Source organism: Saccopteryx bilineata, chromosome 2, assembly GCF_036850765.1.
Source record: "Saccopteryx bilineata isolate mSacBil1 chromosome 2, mSacBil1_pri_phased_curated, whole genome shotgun sequence".
NCBI lineage: Eukaryota > Metazoa > Chordata > Mammalia > Chiroptera > Emballonuridae > Saccopteryx > Saccopteryx bilineata.
Genome location: NC_089491.1, coordinates 306144518 through 306171197, shown reverse-complemented (window position 1 = coordinate 306171197; position 26680 = coordinate 306144518). Strand labels below are relative to the sequence as shown.

The following is a 26680-nucleotide window of genomic DNA, read 5'->3' as shown; positions in this document are numbered from 1 at the left end:
GAGACAGCCACACATTGTTTGTCTCCCAACAGATATAGACACCACCATCCAGGGATTCTTGCTTCCCACCCACCCCCAAATAAATAAAGAAACTTGAGTTGATTAAGCCTTCAATTGAACCACACAGACAGGGACAGTGGAACATGTTAAATGATAAAATGAGGATGCAATCAGCCAAATCCAGAATATTAAACACTCTTCAGGACAAATGGCCCAGTTTCTTCAGCAAAACATTACAAGATAGAAAAAAAGGAGAAAAAGAATATCTATAGATTAAGAGTGACTTAAGAACGATAATAACCAGTCACAATATATCATTTATTTGGATCCAAATTAAAAAGAGCTAAAAAGAAAACTAGGGAAAAACATATAATACTCAAAGAAATACGAAAATTGACTGAATATTTAATTATATTAAGAAATTATTAATTTTGTGTAGGTATGATAATGATTTTTGCAATTTTTTTTAAATTTTTTATTTTATTTCTTCATTTTAGAGAGGAGAGAGAGAAGGAGAAACAGAGAGAGAGAGAGGAGAGAGAGACAGGGGGGAGGAGCTGAAAGCATCAACTCCCATATGTGCCTTGACCAGGCAAGCCCAGGGTTTCGAACCGGCGACCTCAGCATTTCCAGGTCGACGCTTTATCCACTGCGCCACCACAGGTCAGGCCAATAATGATTTTTTAAGCCTCTATCTTTAGAGATGAAATGATATGCTGTCTAGGATTTGCTTCAAAATTATCAGAAGGTAAAAAGGACTTGGAGTATACCTAAATCAAGATTGACCATGACATGACTAAAACTATTGAAGCTTGGTGCATGGTGGTTATTATACTATTCTCTCTACTTTTATAAAAGGTTTTTTTAGCCTGACGAGTGTTGGCACAGTGGAGAAAGCATCAAGCTAGAACACTGGGTATCCAGTTTGAAGCCCCAAGGTCGCTGGCTCTGAGCACAGGCTCGTCAGCACAGGGTCACTGCCTTGAGAGGAGGAATTGTCCGCACAATCCCAAAGCTCACCGGCTTGAACCCAAATGTCGCTGGCATGACAAGGCCAAGGTTGCTGGCTTGCACAAGGGAACACCAACTCGGTCCTGGTCAAAGCACTAAGAGAAGCAATCAATGCACAACAAAAGCGAAAGCAACCCTCTCTTTCCCTTCCTGACTCTCTCTGAAAAAAGAAAAGCTTTTAAAATAAAGACACCCCCCCCCCCCTCATCATGATCATCATTGTGGTGACATAAGCACAGTGCAGTAAACTGAGCTGTCCACGCTGCTGGCTCGGACCCATCTCTCCCGCCCTTAGGAACACGGTGGCAGAGGACCTCCAGGCTGCTTTCTCCTTTCCAGCAGCTCCCCTGCAACAAGTTAGGCCTCAATTTCTACAGCTATATCCCCCGCGGGCCCTTGACAGAGGCAGGGCCTGTACAACAGGAGAGAAACAGCCCTCCCACGGTCCCCCCACAGGACAGTAGTGGAGACACACAGTCATCTGAGGCGAAATCCCACACTCCCCTTCCTCCCCCAATCTGGCTCAGAGTTGAAAACTAAGAGCTTTTCCAGCCCCATATTGAACTAAGCCTCTCACTAGGCTAGGATCTTTAAAAGAACTAGTATCCCTGCAAAGCAGCTTTTGCAGTAACTAGATCAAGTGCCTGTTGCCTTTCTGCCTCCATTAGACGCCAGTGTGGGAAAGGGGATGGGGTGAGAAGGAAGGAGCTGTGGGAAGGACAGGCCATACAAGTGCCAAACACCCAAGCCTGCACTCCAGCCCAGCCCAGCCCAGCCCAGGGGCCCAGGCTGCCGCCAACCCCACCTTGGGCAAACAGCGGGCACCTCCCAGGCTGGTCCTTCCCTTAGCACTTCCTGGTGCTGCTGATCACAGAGCTCATGCGCGAGGAGAGCAGACGGAGGGAGAACGGGATGGAGAGGCCAGAAGGGGAAGGGAGAGGACTGCAAATGTCTGGAGAAGCCTGGGAAGGGAGGAAACAGAGGAGGAGAGTACTGGGCTTGGCACGTACCAGAGCTGAGGATATAACTGAGTAAAAGGAAGAGGAAGTAAAGGAGAATGGGCAGGGGAGAAAGAAAGCAACAGTAAGGTGTGAGGAGAGACAGAGGGAGAGGGAGGGTCGGAGGCCCCCAGGAACGAAGCAAATGCCCACATTCACCCCACAGACTCACACCTCCAGGGTCCCCCAGACAGTTTCAACAGTTTGCTCAGAGGGCGTTCCCTGCCCTCACGACCCAGGAGGGGTGTGCAGGCACCAGCTAGCAGACACACCTCATGGCCCAGCGGGTCCCTTTCCTACCTCCTAGCAGCCTGCTCCTGGAAGAGAGACAGTGGACTGATCCACCTGCCTCCTGAGGGCCGAGTGCCTGAAGGGAGGCTCCTCCTCAGACCAAGGGGCCAATCAAAGGAACCAGAGGGAGCTGGCCCAGAGCCCGCCCTTTGGGGGCACAATGCTGAAAGGGACACAGGGTTAATTTAGTATTATTCATACAAAGTTCCTGTTCCATATTCATGACCATGCTGGGCAGTTACAAGGTGACCCCTCCCACCTCCTCACACTCACTGACCTTCAGGGACTACAGGGCCCAAGGTTAGCTCAGTCAACCCACACCAGAGCTGGGGCAAGCAGGCATCAGTCCTCACCCATAGCCAGCCAACAAGTCCCTAGCTGACAGTTGAGGAACCTCATGACTAATCACAGGGCTATCCCAACTCTGAAACTCAAATCCTGGCTCTGCTGCTTGCTGTGTGACCTCAGACAAGCCACTGACCACCTCCCAGGCTCCGTTATAAAGCCACCAGGTCCTTTCCCTCTGCCTGCACCTCCAGAGCCATGGGAGCAGGCTGAGGGGGAAAAATGCTCCAGCTTACAGAGGCACGGTCCATAAACGCAAGGTATCGTTACCATAAACGAGAGCTCCTGCCACACCTGGGAAGGAGGGGGCAGGTTTCCGTTAGGCTCTGCAAGGCCATCCGAATAAGGAGAAGGCAAAGGGCAATCCAAGCCAGAGAACACCAAGGCCCCCCAGGCCCCAGGCACCCTGCCCAGGAGCTCTATCAGGGGAAATGCAATAAGGAAGAAAGGGACAGAGGGACAGGGCAGGGAAGCATGATCTGGCCCTAGGACTTGTATTTGAGGGCTGATGGAGTTTCTCTAACCATCCAGCACTTGGCCTTAAGCAGGAGGCCAAGAGGAGCAGGCAAGTCACACCCTATGGCTCTTTCTCATCACTCCTCCACCCTGGGAAGAAGCTGTGGCTGCTGGGATCTTCACAAGGAGTTAGGGCTGAAACCTAGGACTACAAGAGTTCCCTGGCTCTCCTCAGTATGATAATATTCTTTTTTTTTTTTTAATATTGTGGTATGCTTATTTACTTATTTATTCATTTTAGAGAGGAGAGAGATTAAGAGTGAGAGAGAGAGAGAGAGAGAAAGAAAGAGAGAAATAAGGGAGGAGCAGGAAGCATCAACTCCCATATGCACCCTGACCAGACAAGTGCAGGGTTTCGAATCGGTGACCTCGGCATTCTAGGTCGACGCTTTATCCACTGTGCCACCACAGGTCAGGCCAGTATGATAATATTCTTAATAATCTCTGACATTTGCACAGCTTTTTATACACATTGACTACTTTTTTTGGCATATCCAATGTACTTGATTTATTTAATGTGGTAATTAAAAACAATTCCAGCCCTGGCTGGTTGGCTCAGTGGTAGAGCGTTGGCCCAGTGTGTGGATGTCCCGGGTTTGATTCCTGGTCAGGACATACAGGAGAAGTGCTCATCTACTTTCCACCCTTCCCCCTCTCACTTCTTGCCTCTCTCTCTCCCCCCCCCCCCCCCCCCCCCCCCCGCAGCCATGGCTCGATTGGAGTGAGTTGGTTCAGGTGCTGAGCATGCTTCCATGGCCTCTGCCTCAGGCACTAAGAAGAGCTCAGTTGCTGAGCAATGAAGCAACACCCCAGATGGGCAGAGCATTGCCCCCTATTGGGCTTGCCGGGTGAATCCTGGTCAGGGTGCATGCAGGAATCTGTCTCTGCCTCCCCTCCTATCACTGAATAAAAATAAAATTAAATAAAAATAATTCGATTGGCAGATGAATATTTATGCCTTTGACAAAGGTGACAAGTGTGATGTTGTTGTGACTAAGAAAGCAAAATAGAATTTTTGGCTCTCCTGTTGTTCTGGCTCATCACAGCTACGAAGGATAAGGTACTCCCATGTCCACTGAGGTCAGGCAAATGTAATAGATGGCATGCTGGGTGGACACACATTTTCATCTTACAGACTTTCTGGTAGTTCCTCTTCATCTCCATCAGGAAAATATGCATTGAATGGTAGATTCTTACAGAAATCCTTATAGGCAGGTAGTTTAGAATCTCTGATCTTGACTAAGCAATTTCAATGTCCAGGAACAGAGCCATTTACGCAGATCATATTGTGCTTTGTATTTATTCTTCACATTTTCAGTCCAAATACCGTCCTATCTATGTTTCCCGTTTTTCCAGGCACTTTAGTTCCAGGCCAGACTCTAGCAACATCACCATTGAAAGAGCTCCAGGTCTCCTGTGAGTCTTCGTTTGACCATAAGTAGCAGGCTGGCCTTTAAATCCTCATCATTTCATAACACCTTGAAAACCCTTGCCACTAGTTTTGGCTGTGACGTCCACACACTGTCCTGGGCGGAAGTGAGCAGTATAAAGAGGAGTGCCTGCCTCAATTACAGCATTCTCTGTTACACGGAAGATTTGAGTTTTCTGGGGGTGGGGGGAGGGGTTCTATTTTTTTTTTTTTTTTAAGACTTTATTTGTTTTAGAGCAAGGAGAGAGAGAGAGAGAGAAGGGGGAGGAGCAGACAGCCTCAACTCCCATATGTGCCTTGACCAGGCAAGCCCAGGATTTTGAACCGGCGACCTCAGCGTTCCAGGTCGATGCTTTATCCACTGCGCCACCACAGGTCAGGCTAATTTTCTGTTTTGGTGGCAATTTAAGTTCTCGGTAAAATTCCAATACAGAGGGGGATTTCTGGAAGCGGGATATGGTTTTGGTTTTTTCCTCCTACAGTTAGGGCTGCCATTTTTCCATCATTGTTTTCCTTTGGAGTATATTTTAGGACACGACAGTCTCAAAACCTGAAGTTATGTGACCACATGCCTCTGACCATCTTTAATCCCTAAACGCATCATGTCCAGCGTCAGTGCACCGTGGCTGCTGTAGCAGAACCTGGCTCCCGTGAGTGCATAGGCTGCAGCTCATCTTTCAGAGGACACGGTTTACTTGCTAATTGGGCTTTATCTTCATCAGAGACCAGCTGCTTAACAAATGGGACATTTGCTTCAGAAAGATGCTCATCCCACCAAGAAGCACTCTTGCCATGGGGACTCCTAACCACAGGCCAGTCTCTGTTCTGTTCCCGAAGCCCCGGATGGCATTCAGGCCCTGCCACCGGGCCAGCCCTGGGAGCTGGCCCCGACTACTTTCACTGTAGCTTCTCAAATCCACAGGAGGGAAGAAGCCTCGTGTCACAATCCCGATTCCTCAGCTGACTGACAGGTGGGCTCTGAGGAGATGACCTGACATCTGAGGGAACCTGCTCTGGCGCTCAGAGTCTGGCCCTCACCCCTGGGCAGCCCAGGCCTGGGCCCTCAAGGAGGTGGTAAACACAAACGCTCAGGCCTGCCCCGCTCTCTGGGAGGAGCCCCCTCGGCTCTACTCTCCAGCGCTCTGTGGAGTGCACCTGCCGGGCTACCATGACCGGGAGTCAGCAACCCATCTCTCGACGGAGCAAATTCAGGTGAAAGCAGGCTGTTCCATAGCAAGCTGGGGGGGGGGGGGGGGGGGGGTCCCGGATCATACATTCCCATAAAAAACTAAGAAATGGACCCTGGCCGGTTGGCTCAGTGGTAGAGCATCGGCCTGGCGTGCAGAAGTCCCAGGTTCAATTCCCGGCCAGGGCACACAGGAGAAGCGCCCATCTGCTTCTCTACCCCTCCCCCTCTCCTTCCTCTCTGTCTCTCTCTTCCCCTCCCACAGCTGAGGCTCCATTGGAGCAAAAATGGCCCAGGCGCTGGGGATGGCTCCTTGGCCTCTGCCCCAGGCGCTAGAGTGGCTCTGGTCGCAACAGAGCGATGCCCCGGAGGGCAGAGCATCGCCCCCTGGTGGGCTAAGCATCGCCCCCTGGTGGGCGTGCCTGGTGGATCCTGGTCGGGCGCAGGGCGCATGCGGGAGTCTGTCTGACTGTCTCTCCCCATTTCTAGCTTCGGAAAAATACAAAAAAAAACCAAAACTAAGAAATGTCCACTCATCTTGCTCCTGCTGGACAATTACATCTTAATTATCCTATTTAAAATTATAAGGTCCCTTGAAAGTAAATGAATGAATGGATAAGATTATAAGGTCCCTCTGAGGAGGTCCAGCCTTGGGTCATTTATCCTCAGGTCTTGAACACAAAAGGCCAAATGAAGTATGATATGAACTGTGGCCGGAGTGGAGAAGGAAGAGAATCCCTGTCTCCAGAACCTTCTCTGGGGGCAGGCTGGGATGGGGTGACACAGGAAGTGTGGATTAGACAGGCTGTAGCCCTGATGCGCTGAGACACCCCCTCTGCACAGGGAACAAGACCAAGGCCACAACCGCCCCTCCGAGGGAGGAGCCAGGTAGGGCCGCCAGCAGGGTGAAGCAAAAGCAAAGCCCCCTTTCATCCTGTTCAGTGAGATCTAAAAGTTTTGTGCTGACAGAGGGAGTGATGTAGAGACCCCAGCTATCCAGACGACTTCTCTGATGAGACCACCACAAGAGGAGGGCTCTGGGCCTGCCATCCGGACTTGACAAGACTGCCTTTCTAGGAAACAGACAGAAACACTTTCCCCCTGGCCTCCCAAGGGTTAACCTACAGACAACCACTCCCGCACACCCCCCATCCCCAGCCAGGCCAGAAAAGCAGGATGGATGGGACAGTTGGTGGGGAGATGTTTAGCTTGGCCTCAGCCCAACACTACAGACAACTCCACTCAATGTATAGACAGCTAGGCCGGGCTCCTTGGACAAGGTCCCTCCCTTGCTCACCAGAGAAAGGCTGTAGAGAAGGACCCTCTTGGGGTAGTGGGAGGGAGGCTGTATTTCAGGGTTAGAGAACAGTCTGAAGGAGGATCCTCTCTCCCAAATGCATCTTTGAAGCTGCAGTGGGCAGCCACATCCTTCTCTGCTCTCTGTCAGAGCGACTGAATTAAGGCAAGAAGACATTTAGGTAAGACCAGGCAGCCCCCAGCTCCAGAGACCGCAGTGTAGAGATAAAAGTAACCTGGGATAAAGTTGACAGACAGGGAGTAGTGTCATTTTCTCATCCCCCTTTTCTGTCTAGGTGGTAAGGGCCGGCTCCCCCGGGGGGAACAGGGAAGGGCTAGTTATTCAGAGCCACGCAATGGGGAGGATTGTGCATGTGTGACATGGGCATATTTATACCCTTTTTTCAATCCCTCCCTACACAGCCACTCTTCTACCACAGTCCCCTGTCACCGTGCCTCAACTACTTCGATAGCCAGCAAATAATCCTGCCATGTCAACTTTAAAAGGTGTCTCTAAGATGTTCCAGGGCAAAAGCCCCGGCATATGGGAGTAGCCCAATATAAATGTCTCTAGAGTCAAGAGAGGCTTTGTAAGGGGTTTTGTACCCCCTTAGACTTGATCCCCTATGCCAGGGGTCCCCAAATTTTTACACAGGGGGCCAGTTCACTGTCCCTCAGACTGTTGGGGGGCCGCCACATACAGTGCTCCTCTCACTGACCACCAGTGAAAGAGGTGCCCCTTTCCGGAAGTGCGGCGGGAGCTGTATAAATGGTTTCAGGTGGCCACATGCGGCCCGCAGGCCATAGTTTGGGGATGCCTGCCCTATGCCCTGGTCCTAACCCTCCTGCCTCCAGTCACCTACTTAACTTCATCCTACAACTTGTCCCTAAGACTTGGATTCCCAGCCTCACTCCTGAGCTACTGAAATAGCTCTCGCTGTGTCCCGAGAAGCCCCCATTACCATCTGTAATGCAGCCTTAGACATGAGCCAGCAACTTGCCTGGACTTTTACCCCCAGTCCCATTGTCCTGGAGAGGGAAGAGTACCTCTGAATTTGGTCTCCCTGCTCTCTGCAAATACAACTCAGTCAAGCCCTGGCTCACAAACCTGTAGTGGATCTCCACTGCCTACAGGATAGAGGCTAAATTTCTTAGCTTCAAGTGCAAGACCTTATGTAATCTAGCCCCAGTTTATCTATTCAGTCTAATCTTCTACTACCACCCTACAATTATTAAAAGCATAAATTTCCTGTAAATGTTACAAGTCAGTGAAAGGAGAGGTCACTTCTGGCTGAGGCCATCAGGCCAGGCTCCGTGGAAGGTACGGGGAGGTGCGGGGTGAGGAGGTGTTGTTCAGAATCATGCACTGGTCCGCTTGCATGCCATTCTGCCCTCCTGCTCCTCTGGTCACCCCACCGTAAATTTGTAGACACAAAGGACATAGTATTTGTAAATCCACATGGATACAGGAAATGCTATTCTGCACTTGAAGATCTGTCAAAATCCAGGCATCCAGGGACAGAATCAGACTGGAACAGAATAACAAAAGCTAGTTGCTGCCTGTGAGGAGCCCCCTTCTAGTGCTGAACCAGAGTGATAAAGAGAGCAGGGTCTGGACAGAGTGGTTGGCTGGGACGGCCTTCCTCTCCCCTCCCAGAGCCAGGGCACCTACCAAACAACCCTCACTGAAAGGAAAGGAGAGCCTGGAGGCAGGGAGAAAAGAATGTGAAGAAACTCTAGTCTGTCTGGATTCCCAGACTTTTCAGTTTGGACTTTTAGCAGGAAGGGTATGAGAAGAGTTAAGGAAAAAAATGTCTAATCTCCTCTGCCTTCTGTGATCCTGGCAACTCAACGCTATATATCAGTGGCCAGGCAGGGGAGTGGGAGATGGAACTGAGCTTGGAATGAAGGGACAGAGACCAGACCAGACTAGTGGACGCCTCGACTAGCCAGCTCCTCCCCTGCTGGGCAGCATCTCAAGCCAGAAAATGATGAGGCCAGAGCTGGAGCAATGAGAGGGAAGGGCATCAGGGGAGGAGAGACATAAATCACCACTGTCCCCAAGTCCACCGAGGAACCCCCTCCAGCACCGCAGCCTCCTTTCTAGTCCAGATCATGACTCCTCCAGCGAAGCGTCGCCACTGCAGAACCATCCTGAGTGGGGTCCTTGTCTGAGACGAGACAGGGAGAGACTAAAAACTGAATTAGAGCTGAGAGGTAAAGGAGGCGTGTGAACACAAAAATGAGCAAAAGAAAAAGAACTAATGAGCTCTTGTTGGAATTAATTTTCAAAGAGCAAACAAAAGCAATTAATGTGAGAGGGCGGACTCCTGAGGCTCAGCTGCTGGGGAAGTGCCTGCTGACTGAGACCTGGCTACAGGCGCCGTGATTACAAAGAAGGTGGGAGGTCGCACTGGAGAAATGACTATCCATGTGCCCAGGGACAGGGGCAGAGAATTAGGAAGCCTAGTACCAGAGTAATTATGTGTGTGTCACTAAACATTGCATATACCCGAAGACAGTGACAGAGCAGTTCCATCAACTATATGAGTAGCCATGAAGACATCCCAAAGAGGGTCAAAACCTTGAGAACAAGAAGTCATGTCACGATGAGCAATATGAAGTGAATGCCTATTCCATACCAAGGACTAGATGTTTTACCTTCCTTTTTTCCTACCATCCAAACAACTCTGTGAGCTAAGTGTTATCCTCCCCATTTTACAGAGGATAAAACTGAGGTTCCAAGAAGTTAAGCATCCAGGAGAGAACATTTGCTCTAAAGTTCCTAAAGGCCAAGGTTCAAATCATGACTCTACAACTTTCTATGGGATCCAATGATGTCACCTTGAACATAGTGTTTAACATCTCTGAACCTCAGCTTCAACATCTGTAAAATAAAGATACAACTAAGTACTTCTCAGGTTGTAAAAATTAAAGTAAGATAATTTATATAAAACTCCTAGCTAGTGCTGGTAAGTGCACACACAAAATGTTCAGTGAATATCTGTCCTCTTCCGTGCCCCCTTCATTAATATTTATAATTTACTCATTCATTCAACAGACAGTGGGGTGTCCAATGTATGAAAAAGGGGAAGCTCTTTTACATGCCAGGCACTCTATGAGGACTTTAGGGTAGGGTGTAGAGATTAACTAGAAGAGCAGGGCAGAATCCCTGCCTTCGAGGAGGAGTTGACAACATAACAAGCCCTTTAAATAACTGAACACTGTGATGTGTGATAAGAGCTGTGTAAGACAAAGGCAAACAAAGATACGGAGCCTTGGGAGCTCGGAAAGGTGAGGGAGAAGGGATTCAAGAAGGGAGATGACTCCTGTGGGGCCACCAGGGATGGTTCTGAGAAGAGATCACACGTCTTCTGAGCTGTGAGAATGGGCAGGACTTGGAGTGGAAATGAAGGAGCAAGGTCTCTCGTATGGCTTCTCTTAAGGAGAAGCTGATAGGCTTCGTAGGATGCTAATCAATACAGGCTTTCCATCTTTGAGGGTGTAGGAACAAAGAGGACTGCAAATTCTATGCAACTCCTGCCATAGAGAGGTAGGGTTGATTTTCCATCTCCTTTGCATCTGGGTGGGCTTGTGACTCAGTTTGATCAATGGAATCTAACAGAAGTGACATGTGTGACTTCTGTGGCTAGGGCATACAAAGCCTTAAAGTTTCTACTTGGGTTTTTTAGAATATTCTCTCTTGAGTCATCCTCTCTTTGGAACCAACTACCACGCTCAGGGAAGGCCAGGTCACATGGAGAGGCCACACGGAGATGAGATGTTCAGGTTTACAGCCCAAGCTAAGCTCCCAGATGACGGCCATGTGAAGATCCACCTTGGCCACCTGGCCCATCCAGCCTTCAGATAACTGCAAGGGCAGGAGACAACCCAAGCCAGCACCCAGCTGAGCGCAGGTAACCCAGAGAACCCTGAGGGATAATAACAAATTATTTTTCTAAGTCACTGCCTCTTGGAGTGATCTATTGTGTAACCAAAGCACCAAGTCTCTATGTTACTAAATTGGGATATTACAAGGGAAGTCGGAGCAAGGATCATACTAGAAATGGACAGGAAAATAGATATGAAGAAAAGAAACTGTTTGGGAAAGTCAGGGGAGGGAATCAGTTAAACTCCCCCAGTAGCCACCAGCCCCGCAATCCCCTCATCTCTTCCCAGCATGATGCCAGATCAATATAACTCATCATTCAGTTCCCCCCTGGGAAATAAGTGGAGGAGAAATCAGTAACATGTAAAGATGTTTATAGCAGAGCTATTCATAATAGCAACAAATTGGAAACAACCCAAATTCCCAGTAATAAGAGAACAGCAATACAGTAATGGAGTAACATGACAGAATTATTTACAACTATTTAAAATGACAAATTTATGGACCATTATCATACCTGGAAGTGTTTGTATACTGTTAAACAAACAAACAAAAATGCATGGCACAGGACAAGAGCTACACTCTCGTTACAACTACATAAAAATATTAATGAAGAAGAGTTCGTGGATTAAGGCACAGAGTGTAGTATTTACTTACCCCCTTTTTTTAAAAAACAAAGCTGAATAAGTACTGCTTTTTGATAAAGCACCAATTCAACCTCACCAATACTAAAAATGGGGTCATGACCGCCTGAGGATTAGGAGATAATATTTTGGAAGACGGGAACCTGCTTTGTCACCCAGGGGATGTGGGTAAAACCTTGGTTGGGGCGAGGATAGGTTGGGCTGGAAGACAGGAACGAGCTAGCAGAAAGGGGTCTGGTATCTCCTCAGCAGGGTAGCTGCATGTTAGGAAACAAATCCTCAGTGTTTGCTGACACAGTACAAGAAGAAGGACTCATATAAAAGCCACCCATTATCCCATAATTATTGTCTCCCTCGTGCCTGCAATTAACGGCTGTCTGAGAGGCGGCTGCCGGGTAACTGAACGTTCACGCGCATTAGAGCCAATCAGCCAGCTGAGGCGCCAATTAACAAGCCCACTGCAGTGACTAGGGGAAGGAGATGGGACAAGATAATGCCAGTCATGCTCCATGAGCCAAGCTGGGCATGCAGGTGCTTTGACCCCAATACCAAGCCGGAATGGTCTGTATGCATTCCATATTGGCCAACAAGGTTCCTGGGAGCTGCCGCAGCCCAGCATGGGGCAGCCCTCAACCAGTGGCCGTTGGATGAGGAGAAAGACGTGGCCTAGAGATTCTGTCCCCTTCCAAGTTATGGAGGAAAGAAACAGAGGGCAGAGGGGAACCAGGCAGGGAGCCATCTCTACTGACTTGCACTGAAACTGACTGACGTTGGCCTTTGGCTGTTTTTCTTAGGCAGCAAGCTCAGAGACACAGAAAGGAGCCAGCGTCAGAGAATCAAAGATGACTCTTCTGTCCTCGGGAAAAGGGAAAAAGAGCAAGCAGCTGGCAGGAGGCACCCACAGAGGTGCCCTATAGTCCTGCAAGGCCGCCCAGTGCATGCCACTGTGTGTCCCAGCCAGCCAGGCCTCCCTTCAACCACAGACTGCAGCCCGCAGAGCTTGGGATGTGGAACCAGAGGCCTCCACAGATGTCGACCAGGCTGCTGGGGAGGCCCTGAGATCAGAGAGGCAGATCACCACCTTAGAGATCATCTGATCCGGTGGTTCTCACTCCCAGATTCACACTCGAATTACCCAGAGCTTCTTTAAAATACTGAGGCCTGGGACCACTACAGACCAACTGAATCAGGATCTGTGGGTGAGAGGTGGGGTCCAGACACAGGCATTTGTTTAATCTACCCCAGGGGATGCCGGGGACTGCTCCGATTTCATCAGTTACAGATGAAGGAACGGGAGTCTGGGGCAGTGATAGCTTGCCAGAGGTGACAAAGGCAGCGGGCAGCAGAGCAGAGCTCCCATCAGCTTGTCTGATGACAGGGACGCAGCTCTTAGGCTCAACACCGAACACTGAACCAGTGAATGAGCCCCCAGTGGCGCGCCCCACGGGGGTCCGTTCCTGACCCCGCCGTTCCATGTCTCCATCCATGATTTGCATAAACACTCAGGAGACAATGCTACCAGACTTGCTACTGACAAAGCCACAGCTGGGAGGGACAGCTGCCATACACAGAATCAGGACTGCATTCTGAAATCATGGCCTAACATGAACAAAATGAAATATACCATAAATGTAAAGCCCTGCATTTAACATTTAAAGGATTCCAGTTGTACATATAGTCCAAAGGTTTGAGATATGTTCAAGAGCATGTTACTAGTCAAAGAGGGGAAACACAATCTAGATTTTTAAAATGTATGAATGTTTTATAAAAAAAACCTCTTTATTGGCATTTCAAGAAGTAAATGGGGAATGTGGGAGTTTGTAATCAAATATCCTGGAAACAGTGTTATGTCTGTCCCCAGGAGCCTAGTCAGTAAGAATGATTTCAAGATCCTGGAAGACGGGATTCTTCTCCCCCCAAACCTCACTCCTACCCCAAGTTGAATGATGTAGAGCAGTACATCTCAGATTTTAATGTGCGTGTGAATTTCCTGGAGGACCTCGTTCAAACAGATTCTAATTTGGTAGGTTGGGAGTAAATCCTGAGATCTTGCATTTCTAACCAGCTCCTTGGTGGTGTAGATGCCGCTGGCCCATGGAGCAGAGACTTAGAGGGTCTTGAAGGTTTACATGGGAATGTGCTGGGGGAACCCGTGGCAAGTGCGAGAAGTAGCGAAGCTGGATTTGGGAGTTAGGAAGGTCCCACCAGTACATGCTCAGCTCACTTGATAAGTAAGTGCAGGGAAGAGTGAAAGAGACCATTGAAGGAGAAAAGAACCACGGAGCAGGGAGCTTTACTTCAGGCCAGTGTGGGTCGAGGGATTCCCAAAAGGAACGCCAGTTGCAGAGCGGCATTATAAAAAGGGCCAGACTGCTTCAATGAGGGTACATGTGTATTTGGAACCGATGTGAAGGGACGCTCTAGGCTCCCCTTGACACTGACCTTCCCTCTGGAGCAGATCACATCTTTTATGTAAGAGAGGGGAAATCTAAACCTAACAGATGTCCATGGGAAGATGACCTGAGGATAGCAGGTACAATGAGCTCAGTTTAAACACCAAGGATTTGCAAACACAGTCCGACAGAAATAAATTGTCAGGTAGAGGGCATCAGAGTGCCGCGGAATAGACCACATCTGGAGTAGCGTGTTCAATTCCACACGGTTTATTTTAAGAGGAGATGAGAAGTTACCATGCCTTGAGTGAGTTTACAGTTGCCAGGCACTGTTCTAAGCTTTCTATAAGTGTCAATTTGTTTAACCCTCTCAACAATCCTATTAGGTAAGTACCATCAGTACTCACTGTTTACAGACGGGTAAATGGAAGCTTAGAGAGGTTAGAAATCACAACCAGAGTAACACAGCTAGCAAGTGTGAAGCTAGGTGCAAACTCAGGCAAATGGACCCAAGAGCCTATATATTTTCCCGCTGTGTCATATTGTCTCTTGACACTTGACCTACCATTGAAAAGACGACAAACAAGTGAGCCCAGGAAGGAATGGCTAGGATGTCAAACTGGAACCGAAAAGTGGACAGTAGAAGAAGCAAAGTATAAGATCAACGTTAGAAGGAGAGGAACTGACGCTGTGTACTGATGGAAACAGCCGCTGCACAGAGCATGCTCCCTCCCAGTCACGAGGATGCAGGTGGTGCTGGCTGCTCACGGTCGGACGCTGGGAAGGCGGCTGCTGTGGGAGGAGGGCTGCAGGATCGAAAGGCTGCTTTCCAGGCTGAGACTCCAGGTCCCTCTCCTATCTTGGTCAGTCCATCTAGAGAAACAGACTCTGACACCGGAGCCAGAGTTTATAATGAGCTATATTTAGCCCAACTTGCCCACCAGTTCTGGTGTGTGTGTTAGAGAGAAAGTGACAGCAGTGGCCAGATGACAATTACCCAGAACAGCTAACAAAACTGAGCCAAAAGAAGGATTGTGGAAACTATGCAAATGAATTTCTGCTGACACCCCTCCCCCAACCTGTTATCTCATGAGGTTCTTGTGAGAGGGATAAACTCCTCTAAGCTGGCTGAAAATAGCTCGCTCCTTTTCAAAGAAATATTAGAAATATAGAGAGTCATTATAAAAAGTATGAAAGAGATTTAGTGTTTCCTAACCTAAATTACCAGCAGCTCGCCGATATTACCAGAGTACTTCAGAAGTAGAAATAAGGTCCCACCTTCAAGGAGAAAGGCATAGAAGGATGGACAAGATGTGATCCAATTCTGCCCTGCAGATCCTTCAGCCAGGGGCTGGGGGACAGTGGTCCTGGGTCTGAGCTAGGTGGAGGAATACAGCTGACTCTTGAACAACACAGGTTTGAAATGCTTGGGGCACTTATATGCAGATTTGTTTCAACTGACCCGTGTTGTTCAAGGGTCAACTCCTCCATTGAGAATCCTCATATGCAGAGGATAGACTAGTTATAAGTGGATTTTTGACTATGCAGGTGTTTGGAGCCCCTAACCCCCACATTGTTAGAGGGTCCACTGTACATGAAGTCTCAGTACATGAAGGGATTTGGGCTGAGAGCAGCTTCCTGTCTTACCCTCTCGCTTGCTGCCCTGTCCCCAAGCAGGCTGCCCAGGGAAGGTGGGAAGGTAGGTATCAAGCACCAGCAATTTTAAGCATTAAGCTATTTACTGTGGGGATATACAAATTTATCAGAGAGAAGGAAGTGTGTGCATAAAAATATTTTGGAACAACTTCTATTTCCAACTGGCTGTTTCAGCCAATAAAAGGACATTTTCAAACATATAACTTGGCCTTGCTTCTGACAACACTGGATACGGAAGATGCTGGGATCAATTGGGATGCTTTTGTTCAGATTCAATAAAGGCCTTTCTGGGGTCTGGACACTCCAGGTTGCCATGCTCTGCCCCTCTGCCTTCAGAACAGGTGACAGCGAGAGGTAGCCGCATCCCTGCTGACCCAGGCTTCCTTTCTCGGACCTTCGGCCCTCCCTTCGGGGTTTCCCGCCACTAGGGACCCTCTCCACGGCTCCACCTCTGCGGTGCTGCTCTTCCGGGCATGCGTCTCCCTCCTTGTCCCGCTTTCTCCACATCTGGGTTCTGCTGCCATGAGGCAGGTCTGCAGGATCTCCATCTTTACTTCCCCTCAGAGCCCATGTGTACTCTGCCTTGGGTACAGCCTCATCCATTGGGTATGGTCCTACAGAGATGGGGGAGCTGGTTGGGTCACCACACCCTAATAGGAACACTCTACAATCAGGACAGCAGGCTCAGCCACAACTCCTCCTGTTCCCTCTCCTCCCACCCATGTGCTATTCCCTCCCCTGTGGCAGGGCCCTCCCACAAAAGCCTCCTTTCTCTGTTGAGTCCCTTGACCTTAATAGTAATAGTGAGGGACCACAGGCAATAAGGAAAGAGCCCACCCAACTTCCCCATCACTGTCCACACTACCATCTACACACACACACACACAGAGAGAGAGAGAGAGAGAGAGAGAGAGAGAGAGAGAGAGAGAGAGAGAGAAAGTGACTATAATGATAGCGATATCTGGGAAGAACAGAAACACCTGGGCTTAGAATACAGGGAAATGAAGAGAGTCAGTTCAGCCTACCTTGCTAGCTGCCACCAGAGGGTTATTTGGGTTAAATGAGGACATTAGGTTTCTGGACTCAGAGAAAGCCTGAACTTTAAAAGGAGGCTGTGGCTCCTAGAGGATCTGCTGCCTTGTTAGATAATCCTCCTCCTGTAGTATGTGAGCAGGAAGGGGCTGTAAGGACTGGCACTAGAGAGAGTTTGTGATTCTCCCTCCAGCCCAGCCCTGCCTCCATGTCCCTGCCTCAGGGTCTTTCTTCATGGTCTGAAAGGGCCCCCTGATGAGACCAAGAGCAGCTGCCGGCTCTCCCTATATGCACATGAACTTTCAAGTAACATATGCACACACTCTCACTCCTGCAGAGGGGACAGCATCTACCCACCACCTGCCTCTCCCAGGACACAAGTCTGGGCACCTGGGGAGTTCAGAGCAGCCACAAATAATCTGTGATTATTGAGGGTGTCAGGACAAAGCGGAGCCAAATAAATCACCACCTCTTTCATCTTTCCCCCTGCCCCATCTCCGTGATGTCACTAGATAATATGCCTGCATTCAAATGTATGTCACATGAGGGGTGAGGAGAGAGCTGGGCCGGAAACATAAAAACGTCCATAAATTCTAATTCTGATTCTTCTCCCACCTCTCAATGTGCTCTTAAGGCCATATCTCAGAAGTACAGATTCTTTGTAGGGAAAAGGGGGTCATCAAAAGTCATCCTGGACAAGCTGGAGGGAAAATAGTACAGAGTACACTGGGGACATGCAAAATACACAGATGCAGAGGAGGGTCCCTACAACAAAGATGCTCATTCACCTTCACAGTGTGCGATTCTTACTCAAGCATCAGGCATAACCTCCTTGTACAGGCCTGAGGTACTGAGTCTCCTTATTGGAAACCCACCATCACCCCAGCCTCAGAGGGAAACCCACGCCTATCACCCTCGGTCGATGCATTACAAAGGCGCCCAGAGCCTGAAATCGGAAGCCTGAATGAGATACCTCAGACTGTTCTCGTTTTTTATGGTTGGAATTGACGCTCAAAACAGTGGGTGCTGAGTAACTTAACAAGAAGCCTAGAGAGACGAGGACAGAACTGGGCGTGAAGCACCACCCCACCCCGCACCTCCGTCTCCTCCCCGGGCCACAGGCAACACAGGCTGGTTGGGCTGTCTTTTGTGCAACAGGGGCCCTGTACACTCTGCGAAGGGAATACGCCCAGATGGAAAGGAACTGCCTCTCAGCCGTAAATGCCCCCTTTGCTCGCCCATTCTTCTGTTTGCCAAGGGCAAAGTCCTTGTCGGCAAAGGGGGAAACTGGCATCATCCACTGAGCGTCCTCACACACGGGAAACCAGGTCCTGACAGATGAAGAAATGCTAAATTCTCACAGCACGGTTGAAAATGGAATTGAGCAGTATGAATTCCTCCACATGCTCCCGATTCTTATTCCAGGCCTTATCTTTAATTTATCCCAATAAATATTTATAGGGTGAGCATTCTGCCTAGTGTTCCAGAGACACTCCTCACCTCACCACCTGGTGCTATAAGCTCTCCCCGTGCTGAACCTACTCAGTGATTAAGTCCACACTCACTGTCATTCCCGTCCTCAAACCAGAGATATGCAATTAAAAACTGTGGGGACTGGCATGAGGCTTTCCTGTCAGAAAGTCCCCAGGAGCCTGGGGCCAGAGGCAGGAGGCATGGTCCCAGGACCCTGACGCGGACTCGCTTTTTCCTCATTGTGCCCAGCCTCGCTCAGCGACCAGAAGAACCAAACCCACCCTGCCCTGCCCTGCCTGGACTTACTGCCCTCACAAACCTGAAGGAACACCCAGACTGCCACAGCGCAGGCCCAGCCTCACCTCTCTGAGCCCTGGTCGGCACCAGCCTCTCCCACCCCTGAAACAATGGGTGAGAGGCTCCGGCTTCTAGACCCAGCGCCAGGCCCTCGACTTTTGATCCCAGTTTCTCCTATAAGAAAAACCCTTCAGTTCCTCTTGCAGCAAGAAAAACTGGGCAACAACATCATCACACACAGAGGGGCTGAGCCATGAACCTGAGCAACAGAGACCCTGGGCAAATCATGTGTGACCTCTAACCTGTACCCCTGAGCCTCAGTTACCTCCCAGGTTGGAGTTGTGAAGATCCAACCAGCCAGCATGGAGGCGGAGAGAAGCTGAGGAGCTGAAGTTTGTTTTTTTTCTCTTAATGTTTCTCAAACAGACCCCCACGCTGAAGGATCAAGACTATAAAAATAAAAAAAAAAGAAAGAAAGAAGAGGCCCTGGCTGGTTGGCTCAGTGGTAGAGCGTTGGCCTGACGTGCAGGAGTCCTGGGTTCAATTCCCGGCCAGGGCACACAGGAGAGGCGCCCATCTGCTTCTCTACCCCTCCCCCTCTCCTTCCTCTCTGTCTCTCTCTTCCCCTCCCGCAGCCAAGGTTCCATTGGAGCAAAGTTTGCCCGGGCGCTGAGGATGGCTCTGTGGCCTCTGCCTCAGGTGCTAGAATGGCTCTGATTGTGGCAGAGCGACGCCCCAGATGGGCAGAGCATTGCCCCCTGGTGGGCGTGCCGGATGGATCCCGGTTGGGCGCATGCGGGAGTCTGTCTGACTGCCTCCCCGTTTCCAACCTCAGAAAAATACAAAAAAAAAAAAAAAAAATGGAAAAGAAGACCCAACTAATCTGGATGTAGTAGGAAGCTGCTATACAGGTAACACACATGTTTACTGGGTGGGGATGAAAAATTCCTACTGCTTGCAGTAAAAAATTTCAGTTAGTCCTTACTCTAAACGCTGTCTTTTTTTTTTTTTTTTTTTTTACAAGGACAGAGAGAGAGAGTCAGAGAGAGGGACAGACAGACAGGAATGGAGAGAGATGAGAAGCATCAATCATTAGTTTTTCCTTGCAACACCTTAGTTGTTCATTGACTGCTTTCTCATATGTGCCTTGACCGCGGGCTTTCAGCAGACCAAGTAACCCCTTGCTCGAGCCAGAGATCTTGGGTCCAAGCTGGTGAGCTTTTTGCTCAAACCAGATGAGCCTGCACTCAAGCTGGCGACCTCGGGGTCTCGAACCTGGGTCCTCTGCATCCCAGTCTGACGCCCTATCCACTGCGCCACCGCCTGGTCAGGCTGAATGCTGTCTTGCAGGCAGGCATTCCTGCCTGTATAAACTGGCTTCCTGCCCTGGGCAGGATGGGACGGTAAACTCCTTGAGGGTGAGCCATGTTTCCGGTTTCTTGACTTTTCTTTTTCTTTTTTTTTTTTTAATTTATTCAGTTTTAGAGAGTGTGTGGGAGAGAGAGAGAGAGAGGGAGAGAAGGAGCAGGAAGCATCAACTCCCATATGTGCCTTGCTTAACCAGGCAAGCCCAGGGTTTTGAACCAGCGACCTCAGCGTTCCAGGTCAACACTTTATCCACTGCACCACCACAGGTCAGGCCTGGTTTCTTGACTTTTCTAACCCTCTCACCGTCACCCCCTGCCACAGGGCTGGACTCAGACCAGGGCCGTTCTCTGGTCCAAGCCGTTCACGGGCTGGAAAGCATTGCCGAGTAGAAAATCAGCATGGTGGGTGAGGAGGGAACCACCACTGACAGTATCAGGCACTGTGCCAAACAATGCCCTGCAGGCCATGTTAGCATCTCCGTTTCACTGATGAGGAGGCAAGGACAAGGGTGAGAGCTAGGTATGGACAGTCACGGCTTCCCCTCTGCACTATGCTGCCGTTGTCCCTGCCCAGGAGAGCGCCTGCGCGTCACCCCATCACATCTGCCAGCGTCCTGCGTTGGCCATGATGACTCACACTGCACACACACATGCACACGACATGCACACACACACACACACACACACACGGTGGAAACAACACAGCATCCTTTCCTACTTGCCTTTCTCAGGCTTTCCCAGTCCCACGAGAATGAGAGGAGAGGCCTGTGCCGGGGGCATGTGAGGACTGTCTTCCTCTTGGTCTACCTTGTCCTTCTCTGCCTCTTTCGAGGCTGATTTCCCCCCACCCCTATCCCAGCTCACCACCCCCTCCTCCAATATCAGCTAACTGGTTACCCAGGCAACCCAGCTGGGAGGCTGCCAGTTACCACGGCAACCCAGCATGGCGGCCAGGCTGTCTTGCTTAGGAAGGTCAGGGGACCAGCCAAGCAACAGAGCTGCAGCGATGGGGCCTGATGCCCGCAGGACCGGCCCAAGTGGGGGAAGGGGAGGGCCTATGTGGTGGATGGAATGAAGCTGCCGTCAGGGGGCCAGCTCTTAGTTTCCCATGAGGCGGGCTCTCCCAGCCTTGGACATGAATGAACCATAAGATGACCTCCCCATTTCGTTGCTCAGGCCTGGTCCCTCCAATCTTTTCAAAAGTTCCAGTCACCTCACCTCAAGGACATTTTCTCAGACTGAGCAGCAACTGGCTGTCATTCAGCCTAACCCTGAGCCCCCTCACCCTCCTCCCTCTCAGATCATATCTGAGACTTAACATGCATGCAACATGTGTGTGTCTGTGCACAATGTAGTCTCTCCATGAAATACGTTGGTAATAATAACAAAGAAGAAACTACTGTTTTCTACACTTACTATGCACCAAGCATGGTCTGGGTACCTTGTGTGAAGCCTCTCCATTGATCCACACAACAAACTTATTATCCCTACTCTGCAGATACAGCAACTGCGACTTTGGGAAGTTAAGGTACTTGTTCCACATCAAGTAGGTGTTAATTAGTGGAGCTAAAATGAAATTGTAGGGATTAGCTTCTGAAATTCCTTGAGGTCTTGGCTCCTGTCCCTCCCCTACCGACCTGGCCTGGCTTCAAGGAGACATTTTTAACCTTTATTAAAACATTATTCAGACCCTGACCAGATAGCGTTTTTGGTTAGAACATCGCCCTGATGTGCAGAGGTTGCTGGTTCAGTCCCCGGTCAAGGCACACAAAAGAACAAATGAATGTTTCTCTCTCTCCCTTCCTCTCTCTCTGATATCAATAAATAGTTTTTTAAAAATTATTCGGTGTCAAGATGTTTTATTCATGTTATTTTATTTTGTCCTTACCTCTGTGAAGGAGGCATTAGTCTCCTCACATGGTAGTTTAGGAAACCAATATCCAAAGAAACGAAGCAATTTTTCTAAAACATATGAGACCCACCTTAAGGTCTCTTACTTTGAGAATCCTTTCCTGAATTTCTTGGGAGAGTCCAACTATTTGCTCAAATGTCTGCTCCCTTACTAGACTGTGAAAATTCATTTTTGCAATCTAGTACCTGCCTGATACATGATGAGCATACAGTCAATATTTGCCAAAAGAAAGTCGTGGGATTCCAGGACTCTAAGTCCTACTCACCTGGCTCTCAATTCCATACACTCTCTATCACATTACCCCATCTCTCTCATTCATTAATTCATTCACTCATTCACTCATGTAGCAGTTACCAGACAATGCTATGTGCCTGGCACTGAATGAAACGATCACGAAGACAAAATGAATAGGACAATCTCGTGCCTTGAAGCAGCCCAGTCTAGTGAAAGGAGGGACAGGTTGAGCAGGATGGGAAATACATGCCTCCCACAACTGCCATCAAAGACTTTCTCATGACAATTTCCCCAAGCCTATTCTTTGGGCCAAACTCCCTCTCATCCAAAGCTTCATATATCCAACCAGCATTTATTGGGCATGAACTACTATGTGCTCATTCCCTCAAATCATCCTTGGTGTGGAGGAGAGTGGGCCGGATGAGAAGACAGTAGAAATCAGAAATTACTGTGCAGCATGAAAAGTGACTAACAAGATACAGGGGTCCAGGAACTAGTGGCAATGGATACTGGAACTATCTGGATAACCTTAAAGAGCTTTCACATTTGATGTGATAAAGCTATTTCATGTTGTATTGTTTTACATTCAGACATACATCCTGCATTAACTCCTTTGAACTTTAGTGATATGGGCAGGGTAGGAATTACTACCCCCATTTTAGAGATGGGGAAACTGAGGCTCAAAAGGGGAAGAACATTGGATTAGAAGGGGGAACCTGGTTTCTAGACCTCGCTTGTGATTCTAACAAGTCTAACAACCCCTCTATCAGCACACTCCGACCCCATCATCCCACCTCACCAAAAAGCCGGTTTCCCTTCCCAGCGTTGACCCTTCAGTTCCCTAGCTGGGCAGCCAAACTTTCGGCTGAGACAAGCACGCTTGCCTGCGGTCTTTGGGTGCTGATGCTGATGCAGACCCAGGAGCCAAGCAAAATCAGAAAAATGAACTTACCACCCGAGGCTAGGTTGATTTTAACAGGCTAATTGCAAGCATTTGGCTATTAAAAGCAAATTGGCACCTGGTGCCATAGACTCGGGTTCTCAGGTAATGATGAGCCAGACTGGGTGGACGTGGTGATGTCAGAGCTAAGGAGAGACCTCACCTCCACAGTGGAGGGGGTTCCTAGGCCCTGCAGGAGTTAAAGCCTCGATGTCCCTGAATGTTTATCAGATCAGCACTGCTATGCCTAACCCAGTTTCCTGGATTTACACAATAAATCCAGGACTAACGCTTCACAGACCTGGGAGGGTTTAACATTCACCCTGAATACTATCTGCCCTAAACACACTTCCACTAACCTGCCTCAGCACTTGTCTGACCTTTGAGCTAAAGCATTGCCTTCTGATACACCTTGTTCAAATACCCATGTCCGATAATAATGACCATGTGCAGTTTAGAAAGCGTTTCCATATGTATTACTCACCTAGCTGTCAGCCAGCTAAGTGAGTAATGATACTAACCCCGTTTTTTAGACCAGGAAACAAAGACTTGCTACAAATCATACAGCTGCTAATTTGGATCAGGATTTGAATCCATGTCCTCAAATTCCAGATGGGCATTTTTTCCACAGCCCTGGCAGGCCGTGCATCAACTCTCTTTTAGTAACACTTGGACCAGAATCAGTTTATCAGATCAGCTAGTGCTACAATGGAAGATGCAAAGAATGGACCTTTCCAAAGAATGGGGTCTCACCTGGCCTACACTCAACTCCTCCTCCTCTCTGCTTTTCACTTATTCTAAACATTTCCCAAAGTATGTTCTCTTTCCAAAATTTTTTTAACACGTTGGAGACAGGTCTGCCGAAGTTATCTCACCGATGCACTGGCTTCCAGACCTCCTCAGACCAGGGCTCAGAGTCCATGCAAAGCCTCCAGCAACCAGGGCCCACTCTTGCAGCTGCAGCCCAATTTCAACCTTCTTTGTCCTGACCATGAGGGAGGGGGGGATGCTCAATGCCAATGGCCTCAGGGAACCTCCCAACAGGCCAAGGAGAAAGATGGAGAGGAAATGGGCTCAGGGAGACCAAAGCTGACCAGAACTGGCCGTCACAGCACTTCATCACTCTAGACTGGACCAATGCACAGCTCCATGTCTCCCAGTCCAGGGCCCTGGGCCCCACCAGCTCCCTCCTGTGAGCCTGCGGACACAGGTTGGGCCTGGCCAGGTGGGGGCGTCTTGGGCTCACAGGCCGGGATGTGGGCCTGAGGGCCAGCGCTGGCTGCCTGGCTCACTGACTTCCTCAGTAATTACTTCATTTACACCGACCAGGAAGAATCCAACTCAATCCAGGCAGACATGTTAAAAGTAATTATCTGTGTAATGCCTCCTGCACTGTCACCTTCCTATAAAGAAGGAAAGGAAGCTGACCCAGGGAAAAGAGAGAAAAGAGCCCCCATTGTCTAGAGCTTGTGCAGCCACCCCAGGATTAATTACACTCCCAGCTAAAACATTTGTCACCTTGCCGCTAATTGGAAAACCAAGGGCTTTTAATAATCCCTATCTGTAGCCCAGCACTCCCCGAGGTGAGCAGACACGGAGCTGCTGGTTTCCCGTAGGAAAGCCCAGGGCAGTGCCAAGCAGCCCTCGGCCCACCTGCCCCCACCTGGAGACGGCAGGAGCCTCAGGACTGCGCCTCTGTGGGACCCCTCCCACCTCCTCTTCAGCAACAGGACCTGCTCATGTCTTCTCCAAGCTAAAATGCAGCTGCAATGAGGTGGAAACCATCCTCTTCCGGGGGGTTCCTGGAAGCCAGGCTTTGGGGGACCTGGAGGATGGAGGCGTGCGATGCCCCTTGGACATCTGGACCGCAAGATCAGGCAGAGACAGGTCCAGCGGGGCTCCCAGCCCACATACACAAGACCCTCAGTGCAGCACTACACCCACCCGCCAGAGTGAGAGTGAGGGGTCTACAGGGACAGGGGAGAGCTGCCAAGCCCTGAAGACTTCCACCCCCTCAGACTCGGACTCGGAGCCCACGCCCTCCCACCACCTTCCCTCTGCAGCTTAGCCTCCCTGCCCTGCCACCCAGGACTGGCTCTCTCCATCATGGCTCTCCCCCTCTTCCCTTCCCTGGCTTGCCTGTGGTCACAAAGAGCACTGTGGGTAGCCTCTTCTCCCATCCTGTCCCTCAGCCTTCCCTGTACAATCCCCCCTCTCGCCCCCACCCATCTCTGCCAGCTCCCCAACCTCGCTCCTTCACCCAGAGCTTCCCACAAGGAGCTGAGGCCCTTTTCCAGCTGCAGCCTGGCCCCACCGTGGTAAACCTGCTCCCTCAGGGCCCCAGGCCCACACACCCAGCTCCAGCTCCTCAGGTGCTCTCAACTGATCTCAGACCCCTGGTCCGATGCCCCTTAGGAATCCGAGAGCCTCAGGTGATCTGAGACCCAACCTCAGACCCATCAAAGATACACACCTCGAGGCCTGCCTACCTGAGCCTGACCCTGGGCCCTCCCTCCATCTTCCCTTTCTGCCGGCCATCAACATAGTCCTTCTGGCCAGAATAGAGGCAGGGTGGGGTCGGCCTCCGTGCTCTAGCCAGGTTGGGGGGTCCAGCTGGACCATAGGAGGCTGGCATCCCCAAAGCTGGCCTCACCTAGGAGGTGCAATTCAAATATAATAAATTCAAACCACATCAGCCCTTCCTGGGGATTCTGGAGGTGTGTGCAGGGAAGGGAAATGGGGGGACACAGAAAGGGCTATAATTAGCTTTCTCAGAATTCCTGATCCTCAAGAGTAAGGGAGGGGGAAGGCAGTGGCACCGCAGTGCCAGCAGCCCAGGCTCACGGGGCAGGTGGCTGCCAGCCCTGACGGCCCAACCTCCCTCCTCCCCCCTCATCCCTATGATGCATCAAAACAGACTCACCTGCTTCTGAAGTGTGAGCCCAGCGCTGAAACGCTATAAATCTCTGGGCCCCAAAGCACCCCTCCCCCAGCTCAGGCCAGCGGGGGTCCTCCTCCCCCGCCCCTCAGGGTCCCCTTCAGTAGCGCAGGACTCTGGGTCTGATCTGGTCTAATCATTCATCTCTCGGGGCGGCAGGTCCCTGGCGCGGGGAGAGGATGCTGTTGTGGTGACTGCAGGATCCAGCATCCTTCCCAGGCAGAAGCAGCTGGGCATGCTCCGTGGGCTCCCAAGGGGATTTCGGGGCCACGTGACTCTCCCTCCCAAAGCTGTCACTTAAGATCAGGAGTAAATAGTCCCCCGGAAAGGATTAACTCCATCCACTCCAGCAACAAACTGCTAAGTGTTTATGCCGCGGGCCCCAGAGAGGATGGGGTACTTCCGCACAGCCCTCCTGGCCTTCCACCATCAGAACAAGGCTGCCCCCCAAAGGAGATCTGGGCCACCTTCGGCATAAGCTTCATTTTTCAGTTCTCCCACCAAAGTGCAAGGAGCCTGAAAGCGCACAGGGGTCTGCCTCACTAGGCTGTCTGGTGGCCTTCTCCTCTGTGGCTGTCCACCCAAGGGAGGGGCACATCTCGGTGTCAAGAGGGCGTGGCCAGGGCTCTAGTGCCTTTGCATCTCCCTACCCCACCCCAGCACAACAAAGTTAAAGAAATAATATTCAGAGTTAGTTAGAGTCCATTACAAAAGGCCAGGACCTCCTGGGTCCTCAACCTAAGTTGGTCTCCACTGACCTTGGGCAAGGATGCTGGTTGATCCAGGGGGCATCTGGGTTTTGCATTACTGAGGGTCAGAGGCAGAAGGGAGGG

General features: G+C 50.1%; 1 protein-coding gene and 1 pseudogene across 13 annotated transcripts in view; both read right to left on the bottom strand.

The window, feature by feature from the left end:
• Nucleotides 1-26680, bottom strand: part of PLEKHA6 (pleckstrin homology domain containing A6) — a 145642-nt gene that overhangs the window by 100768 nt on the left and 18194 nt on the right. Inside the window, exon 1 of one of the 13 annotated variants that reach the window (XM_066261621.1) lies at nucleotides 25833-26054. The exons of the other annotated variants lie outside the window; for them this stretch is intronic. The gene's annotated coding sequence lies outside the window, so the exon portion shown is untranslated. Of the gene's footprint in view, nucleotides 1-25832; nucleotides 26055-26680 lie in introns of those variants that run through there. 13 annotated transcript variants of the gene reach the window in all.
• On the bottom strand, nucleotides 4243-5760 carry LOC136324384 (large ribosomal subunit protein uL3m pseudogene; annotated as a pseudogene).